We start from the raw sequence: 9,465 nt of genomic DNA on the forward strand, positions 1-9,465 counted from the left end.
CATAAGCGTGATAATACCGGTCGATACATTGTGAGCTACCCATTCAAACCTGACGCGAAACTGGGCGATTCTAAACAAATTGCATTAAAACGATATCAAAATTTGGAACGCAAATTATCTCGTTTACCCGATCTAAGGGGCGAATATAAAACGTTCATGGACGACTACGCGTCGCTCGGTCATATGATCTGTGTCGGTGACGTATCGGAAGTGGAATCGGCGTACGTCATTCCCCACCACTGCGTTCATAAGCCTGATAGTAGTACGACAAAACTTCGCGTAGTTTTCGATGCTTCGTGTCAAACTACAAATAATCAATCTTTAAATTCCGTTTTATATACGGGGCCCAAACTGCAAGCTGATCTTGTGGAATTATTAATACGTTTCCGTTTACGTAACGTTTGTTTATGCGGTGACATATCAAAAATGTATCGTAATATATTAATTGACAAATCACAACGTCAATTTCAACACATATTGTGGCGAGATTCGCCCAACGAGCCTATAAAGATGTACGAGTTGTGCACAGTCACTTACGGGGTAGTCAGCAGCCCGTTTTTAGCCATTCGCACGTTACAGCAGTTAGCCGCGGATGAAGGCGATCGTTTCCCTGATGCCGCCCGTGCTCTGCGTGAAGGTTTTTACGTTGATGACTTGCTTTGGTCAGTGGATAGTGTAGACGACGCGCTGACACTTCAACATCAGTTGGTAGAATTGCTAAAGCTTGGCGGTTTCGAATTGCGCAAGTGGTCGAGTAATAGTGCTCAAGTTTTAAATAAATTGCCTAGTGATCAACTCGAACCACCTGTTCAGTTCGATGACGGCAAAACTATGGCTATCAAGATTCTCGGCCTGCACTGGCTACCTGAAGAAGACGCTTTCTCCTTCCGTACCACACAGATGGAAAGTAACGTGACGAAGCGCTCCGTGTTGTCGGAAATAGCTAAGTTATTTGACCCTTTGGGGTTCGTTGCGCCTTGTACTTTTCTCGCTAAAACTTTTATGCAAAAGTTATGGTGCGCCAATTTAGGTTGGGATGACGCGCTGCCTAATGCGCTTCTCAATGAATGGCGTTTGTTTTCATCTCAAATACCTTTATTATCGAAACTAAAACATGACCGACATGTTTTTGTGAAAAATCACATTACAGCTCAAATTGTGGGTTTTTGTGACGCGTCGACGAATGGTTTCGCTGCCGTCGTGTATATTCGCAGTCAGGACGGGCATGGCAATGTCAAGGTTAGCCTACTGTTATCAAAATCTAAGGTTGCGCCCTTAAAAACAGTATCGATTCCGCGTCTTGAATTAATGGCCGCTCATTTGTTATCGAAAACCCTACAATATGTCGTATCGATATTAGCCAAGGAAGTACTGATCAGCGAAGTACTGGCTTTCACCGACAGCTCAGTGGCGTTGACGTGGATCAATACACCTGCATTCAAATTAAAAACTTTTGTTGCGAATCGTGTGGCTAAGATTACTGAATGTTCAGCCGGTGTTCAATGGTATCACGTCAACGGCACTGACAATCCTGCCGATGTATGTTCGCGCGGCGCCACGCCGGCCCAGTTGCTGCACATCGCTGATCAGTGGTTCCGCGGCCCACAGTGGTTGTACGATCCACAACATATGTGGCCAGTGAGGTCTCTAACTGAGTTCAAAGGAGAACCCCTGGAACTAAAACCTGTAAAGGAAAGTACGTCATTACTCACTGAAGGTGTCTCTCTAAAAAATAACTTTGATAATATAATAAATAAATATTCGAATTTTAACAAACTGCATCGCATAGTCGCCTGGTGTTTCAGATTCTTACACAATTCCAGGGTTTCTCGGCCTGATAGAATCAGGGGCGCATTGCTCACCGCAGAGTTAAATAAAGCTCACGATAAACTTATTCAAATAGTTCAATCCGAACATTTTGGTGATGACATTGAGTCATTAAAACGAGGTAATCGATGCTCTCAAAGCCTACGTAAACTCGACCCGTTCATTGATAGCCGTGGTCTTCTCATGGTGGGGGGTAGGCTTTCACACGCAAACTTACCATTTACTCAACGTCACCCTTTAATTTTACCGAAAAAATGTCATTTTACGAACATTTTAATTGATTATTATCATAAAGTTTATTTACATGTCGGACCTAGGACTTTACAAAACATATTAGTTCAAAAATATTGGATTATAGCCGCTCGCTGTGTTATACGGTCTCGCCTTTCCAAATGCGTTACATGTTTCAGAAATAGGCCCACTGTAAATCAACCTAAAATGGGCTCTTTGCCTAAGTGCCGCTTACAGGACGTTTACCCGTTTCACACGGTCGGTGTCGATATTGGAGGTCCATTTTATACAAAAGAAACAAATAGACGCAATGCCAGAATCTCAAAGTCTTACTTATGTCTATTTGTTTGTTATTCGACTCGTGCGGTTCACCTTGAGGTCCTTTCGGCGTTGACTACTGAATGCTTCCTAGCTTCATTCGATCGGTTTACGGCTAGGCGTGGTCTTCCACATACCATGTATTCGGATAACGGTAAAAACTTTGTCGCGGCCGGTAAACACTTAAACGAAGTCGTTCAATTTTATAATGCAAGTCAACGGCAGCTTATTGACGGTTTTACAGTCAGAAAAGTGACATGGAAATATAACCCCCCGACAGGTAGTCATTTTGGGGGCATTTTTGAAGCTGGAATAAAATCGGCAAAGTACCACTTGAAGCGCGTAGTAGGTACTCGTGCTTTATCTTTCGAAGAGTTGGGTACTCTTTTTGCTAACATAGAAGCGATTTTAAATTCGCGCCCTTTGTGTAGTTTGTCTAATGACCCGAGTGAATTCGACGTCCTTACGCCAGGACACTTTTTAGTCGGTCGTCAATTGGTATCGGCTCCCAATTACGATCTTTCAGATATACCGTTGAATCGTTTAACACGATGGCAATGCATTACGCAGGCCGCTCTGCACTTCTGGCGCCGGTGGAAGTCGGAATACTTGCACACACTGCAACAAAGGCAGAAGTGGTTTGTTGATACACCTAACTTAAACGTAAACGATTTGGTTTTAATTCATAACGATAACGTACCGTGTCAACAATGGAGTTTGGGTCGTGTAGAACAGATTCACCCTGGACGTGATGGTAGAGTTCGCGTTGTTACATTACGTACACAAAATTCACGGTTACAACGGCCTGTTTCCAAATTGAGTCCTCTCCCAAAAGAGCAGGACCAATAACTTTGTTATTTATTTCTATCATAATAATATAATTCATACACTTAATTATTTATTATACAGTCCATTAGCTTATCTTATTATAAAAATATATAACTTAGTTTTCTTTGTCAACAATAAAGTACATTATAAGTAGTATATTTAATAATTCTACTCTTGTGATGTTATTACCTATTTTGAAATCACTGTTGATTTCGGTGGGGGGTAAATGTTAGGACACCGACCATGAATCCCTTCCAAAAACTCCTTTGGTTCGCGCCAAAAACTCCCGCCACCCCAAGCCAGGAAAAAAGAAAAATAAAGTGGACTCGACTACCGCCGTCGCGCGTTTCTATACAAGAAATTTCTAAAATAACATAAAAGTGTATTAATTCAAGTTGTGCTGTTTAAACTTAATCTGAAAGTGCACTAGCAGTCTCCAGAGCACCCCGGGGTCGGTGTTTTGTATGGGCAAGTCTACTTTTCAGATTCAAAAATATCACTAATCTCAGTTATCCAACAATAATAAACCTTTAAAATATTACTTTATGTGGTAATTTAATTACTAGCACAGCACTCAACAATTAAAATTAGAACGCCATAATCGTACACGCGCATCTGTGTGTGTGTGATATCTGACACCATTCGATTCAAGTCTAAACTATGTTCGAGGGGGGGTGAGGTAAACCTAGCTCAGACGCTGGTGCGGAGCAGAGAGTTGCCGTTCTATACGTGGTATTATTCCTTATTCTATGCTAGCGCGCCAGTATGGCGGCTAATTGTTCGAGAAACTTCCAAGACTACGGATCAGTAGAGGACTATCACATGAGTCATTTTCCGTGCTTGATTTTCAAGCGAGGTTATTTTATTGATTTTGATTTATATAAGTTACCGATAAAGTTTAAATTCAAATAATCTCGTCTTCTTTTTTATTTAAATTATTACCACTAAAAGTACATCAGTTAACTCAGTTCCGTCATCTCCCTAGCATTGTTCCGTCCGACTGTTCAACAGGTCCGGTCTCTATAGTAACGATTGTGTGTAGCGACAACCCGAACGGAAAACCAAACGAGTACATATTACATGCTATAATACATACATACCTATAACACACATAATTATTCTACTTCATTCAATCTATCCACACTTCGATGTGTCGTCCCCTATTTAACCCCCTGTCCCTACTACACCGTATCATACCAGGACCGTGCTAGGACCATGTCAGGCAAGGACGGACGCTACTAAAGTGAGTATCGCTACAACCGACACGGTACTGAAAAGTATCGGCGTCCGAAGGACGTAATATACGATCCCGACGACCCGATTACTCTAGCCATAGAGGCAGCGAATCAGCTCGCGACACCAAACACTTCAGAACCCCGATACCGACCCCGCCGATGTGGTCGACGATTTCCCTCATTCAGCGCTTATCGCTATCGACCCACTAGGGTCGATTAATTATTTCAAATATTTTTCCTCTCAGACGACGCCCTGAGCCGAGGTTCGCGCCCAACTGGGCACCCTCAGGCCTGTTGTCTTAAACGTTGTACCGGGTGAGAGCCTTCAGCGAAAAAAAAAGCTACAACCGAGCAACCCCGTTCTATCCCCGTGTTGCTCAATAGAAATTCAAACAAAGAATACGTTTTTGCCTGTGCCGGGATGAACACCGTCCTAGTATGATACGGTACCGGTGTAGTGGGCACGGACCTTTATCCATTCACATTTAAATTATTAAGTAAAAAAGTAGCTTATTGTTACTTTGTATGATTAATGTAATATGTTTTCTTTGTTTCAGATAAGCAAACCACCATCTGCGAAATATGATTAAAAAAGTTTCATGCCATATAAAACGAGACAATTTGAAAGTTACGGCTGAATTCACACAAGCGTATTTGTGGCAACTTTGAACATAATTGTATAGGTATTGTAAACAGATTGAATGCTCTGCTTACAAATTATACGAACTGTTGCCCGTGATTTTGTAAGCGTTAAAATGTTTTTCACCTCAGAAACGTATTATTATAATATTCTATGCCAGAGGCACAAATGCTCGTATTTCTATCCTACACTCGCTAAGGTATAATCCGTGCGAATCGAGACGCCTCGCTGCTACGCATCTTCCTTCACGTAAGGTGTTCACTCAATTCTAATACGCTAATATGTTAGCAAGTGTAGAAATAGGAACATCAGTTACAAGGCTACGCTCTCTGATGCTTAATTTTCAGTAATCCGTTTGCCGCCTACATTACAAAAAAAGTTTGTGTAGGTAAAATTACAAATTTTAATCCCAACTGACACGCGCAATGATTATTATTATACCAGTTACCTAATGTATATAAAACTATAGAATATAACTTCATCGGGCACTAATACAGCTCATTATTCTGAGTTTTATTGTTAATATCAAGTTGAATTTTCCGTCGCAAATGTATAGAATTAAAAAAAATAAGCATGAATTTTGCGACACAAATTTCCACTTAATATCAAATCAAAATCATGAGATGAATCATACCCCTCAGCGCAATGTCACTAACACCCTTTATTATGACAAGCGCAGACAAGAGCGGAGCAGTAACAAGCACTTCAGTGTACAGTCATGAGCAATATAATGTACCCACTTTAGGACTCTGTCGCACTAACATATTTGATATTTAGTGAGACTTACAGTTCAATTTGTCAAAAAAGTTAATGTGACATGGTACCAAAGTGTATACATATTAATGCTCGTGACCGTACTTAATTCATATAACGACAAATACAAAGCCGGTCAAAATAATTGGAAACTTATACGACCGAAAACTGAAACTCGTATGACTTTATCGTTTTGTATCCACTAGACCAACGTGTCAGAAACAAACTACTGGTTTTTGTTTTAAAGTTTTAACCGGATCTGTGTAACTCCAAAAATTTGTTTGAAACAGTAAACATTTTGTTTTACTTTGTATTGTGAAAAGTTTGATAACGCTTAGTATTCGCCATTATTATGTTCACAACAATCGTATGTTTTTGACTTCCTCTTTGAGCACACAGTATTGTGTTTAAATTGCGTAGTTTCCTAGGTCAAAGGTAAATTATGAAATTCTGATAACTAAATATATCCCCATATCTAAAGGTGCCAAAAAAACGTTTTCTTTTTTCTATTTAAGTTATTTATGAATTTTAATAAAGAAATATGTACTTACGACAAGTGCGACATTTTGTCACGATTTTCTATGACGTCACAGGTTGCTTTTCCATACAAATTCCATAGTGATTTCGTGTTTTGACGTTTAAAAAAATGTTACTGATTTCACTAGTAAAAAAACTACCCAATTCAATAGAAACTGAAAAACAAAATAATAGCTAAACTTAAGATAAGTAATATATTTTTTTGTTTTTAGTACTTACTCATTTTTGTTGCCTTATAGAGCGACATAGTTTCTGTTTGTGACTAAGCTCTTAAATATAGAAAAAAAAAATAAAAAAAATAATAGCTCGTACTCCGTATGACATTATACTTTGGCCACAAAAAACCTGTGGCATATAAAGCGTTTGTAAAACTATTCGTAATGCCAGTTTCGGACAGTACGTTCTAAAAGAAAAATGTTGATATTTTTTTATTTATTTTTTTTCTCCTTCTCAATATAGGCTGTAATAAAGTACCGAAAAGAGATTTTATGTATAAAAAATAAAAGTCTATCAACTGTGTTGACGGTCCATCGATTGCACAAACATTTACCTGCGGTCGACTGGGGAGTGTGCTCTTATAAAGCCGTTACGGTTACCTCGAAGGACTTAAAAATTGAGAGAATAAAAATATATCTTTCTAAGTCACACCTTTATTTTATTTATTTCTGATTTTAAATTAAAAAGTTGTTACAATTAAATGCTAAAATAAAAAAGACTATTAAACAAAGGAAAAAAGTACAGGATCAGTTTTATATTAACGTTTGTACAAAATCCACCCGCGTTTCCTCTTATCGAAAATTGTATTTGTGGTTATTATTACTTATTCATATCAACATAATCTAATCACAAGCGAAAATTCCTTACCGCAAGTAAAACACCTCGCAAACCTTTGACTGCTCCGTGTAATTATTTTCCTTTTGCAACCGATATAGAACCCCGCATCCTTACTGGTTCCGTGTTGTAATTTATGTGTTACACTCGGTATTTAAGGAATGCCACGGTACAAAGGTCCCTTCTATCCATAATGCTTTTAATTAATTAAAGAGTCCGCCACGCTCAAAAGAGCAGAGAAAAGCCGTAAATACATATACGGCGTTCGTTGTGAATACGCATGTGTGAATCTAACTTTGTATTTTTTTCTTTTTTACTTATACGGGATTATGCTGCATTATTTTTAATCGAAATGCACACGAAGCATTTTCAATTTATTCACATTTATGCATGTAACATAACGGTTGTATTAAGTCGCAAAATAGAATATCTACCATTTTAAAATATATTATATAATGTAAGTAAATCTAATATTGAATCTATCCTCCAAGGATTTTTTATTATAAATAAATGTGTATAAAGAGTAAAAAACATATTTGTGTAGTGATTTAATAAGTATACGAGTAAACTTGTAAATAACTTGTTAGTAGAACAGATTGATGTAAATAAAAAAAGTATTTCTGTCAATTAATGGTGTGACCATTTGAGCCCATTGATACAAGTACTTTTTTACCTAAATGTATAGTTAAATATAGTATATAGATGTGCATATGATAGTATATAATAGTGTATGTAGGCTACATTATTTTTTTAATTTTATTAATTGTTATGAACAAATGTTAGGTAAAACGGCCTTGTATCCTATGTCAATGAGAAAATACGTGCAATTCGCTGTCATTACATAATTAAAGTGTACCAAAGAATTAACTGCGGATTTTTATTTTAGTATTATTCACTTACACAGTTGGCTGGACCATTACAGACGGCGATACGACTCACCACCTATCACGTTGGCCTAACAGAAAGCTCGGTGAGCTGGCTTCGGTGGTAATTAGTTCATCTTGCGATGTATGTACCTCTGGCTATCCCATTGAAATATATTCGTGAGCTAAAGTTATTTTAGAATTCTCTTTAAAAAATACTTTATTGAACTCAATATTTTATATTGTGATTGATAGACCTCTTTATACCCAAAAAGCAATCACAAATACTTGTTTCTTATACAACATTTGGCCGCTACTGTCGCTCTCGCATTGGACTTTACAGCCACTTTAAAAGCTGCCACAGAAACGCTGTTTGAATCATCTGATAAAGATGTAAAGGCCTGAGATGATACAACATAGATACAAGTGGATCGAGTACAGTGGGTCAGTACTATTCAGAGGCGGAGGACAGGAGTCCTAGTATGGCTTTGTAATAGACTACTCTGGGCGCCATCCCACTTGCGTCAGATATAGTAAGTACTGCGGGGCGGAAGGCAAGAGGCAAACTATGCCCTATTTTTCCCTAAAAAAGTAGCATGGAAAATGTTGCACTGACAAGAAATATTTCAAAAATATAAGTGTACTTATTTTCTTCCTATTAATATTGCTATTAACACTAGGAGCCCTATCTGCGCCATCAACCGTAAATGATTTCTGAGTTTCTCAGTTTGTAAAATTTAATTAAAGTTAAGTAACTTCTTTCTAAGTTCAGTTCTCGACTGTGCATACTTTGAATTTAACGTACTAAGAATAAAAGCTTTTGCAAAATAGTTTTAAATGCTATTCTTTCTTAGTATTCAAAGTTTCTAAGCAAGAAATTAAAACTTAGCTAAGAGTGCTAAGCTAAACTATAAGAAGTGAAACTTAACAGAATGTCACAACCAAAATAATTGTCGAAACTTTGCCTACAAAAAGTACTCTTCTAATGGCTTTAACAAGTAAAGGAACGTGGCGCATACTAAATGTATTAGTATTCGAGTAAAACTTAGATAATATATCAGTAGTAGGTATGGTAACTTGAGGAGCTCGGTGGCGCAGCGGTAAACGCGCTCGGTCTGCGATTGTTGAAGTTAAGCAATTTTCACAAAGGCCGGTCATAGGATGGGTGACCACAAAAAAAAAGTTTTCATCTCGAGCTCCTTCGTGCTTCGGAAGGCACGTTAAGCCGTTGGTCCCGGCTGCATTAGCAGTTGTCATCAACCACCAATACGCACTGGGCCCGCGTGATGGTTTAAGGCCCGATCTCCCTTTCCGTCCGTAGGGAAGGCTCGTGCCCCAGCAGTGGAGACGTTAATGGGCTGATGATGATGATGGTAACTTCAAAATTTATATTGAACGCATT

General features: G+C 38.4%; 1 protein-coding gene across 1 annotated transcript in view; it reads left to right on the forward strand.

The window, feature by feature from the left end:
- Nucleotides 1-8,067, forward strand: part of LOC126372766 (neuropeptide Y receptor type 2-like) — a 102,434-nt gene extending 94,367 nt beyond the window's left edge. Inside the window, exon 3 of the mRNA XM_050018642.1 lies at nucleotides 4,997-8,067. The gene's annotated coding sequence lies outside the window, so the exon portion shown is untranslated. The remainder of the gene's footprint in view (nucleotides 1-4,996) is intronic.
- Nucleotides 8,068-9,465: the final 1,398 nt, after the last annotated feature.

Source organism: Pectinophora gossypiella, chromosome 14 (assembly GCF_024362695.1).
Source record: "Pectinophora gossypiella chromosome 14, ilPecGoss1.1, whole genome shotgun sequence".
NCBI lineage: Eukaryota > Metazoa > Arthropoda > Insecta > Lepidoptera > Gelechiidae > Pectinophora > Pectinophora gossypiella.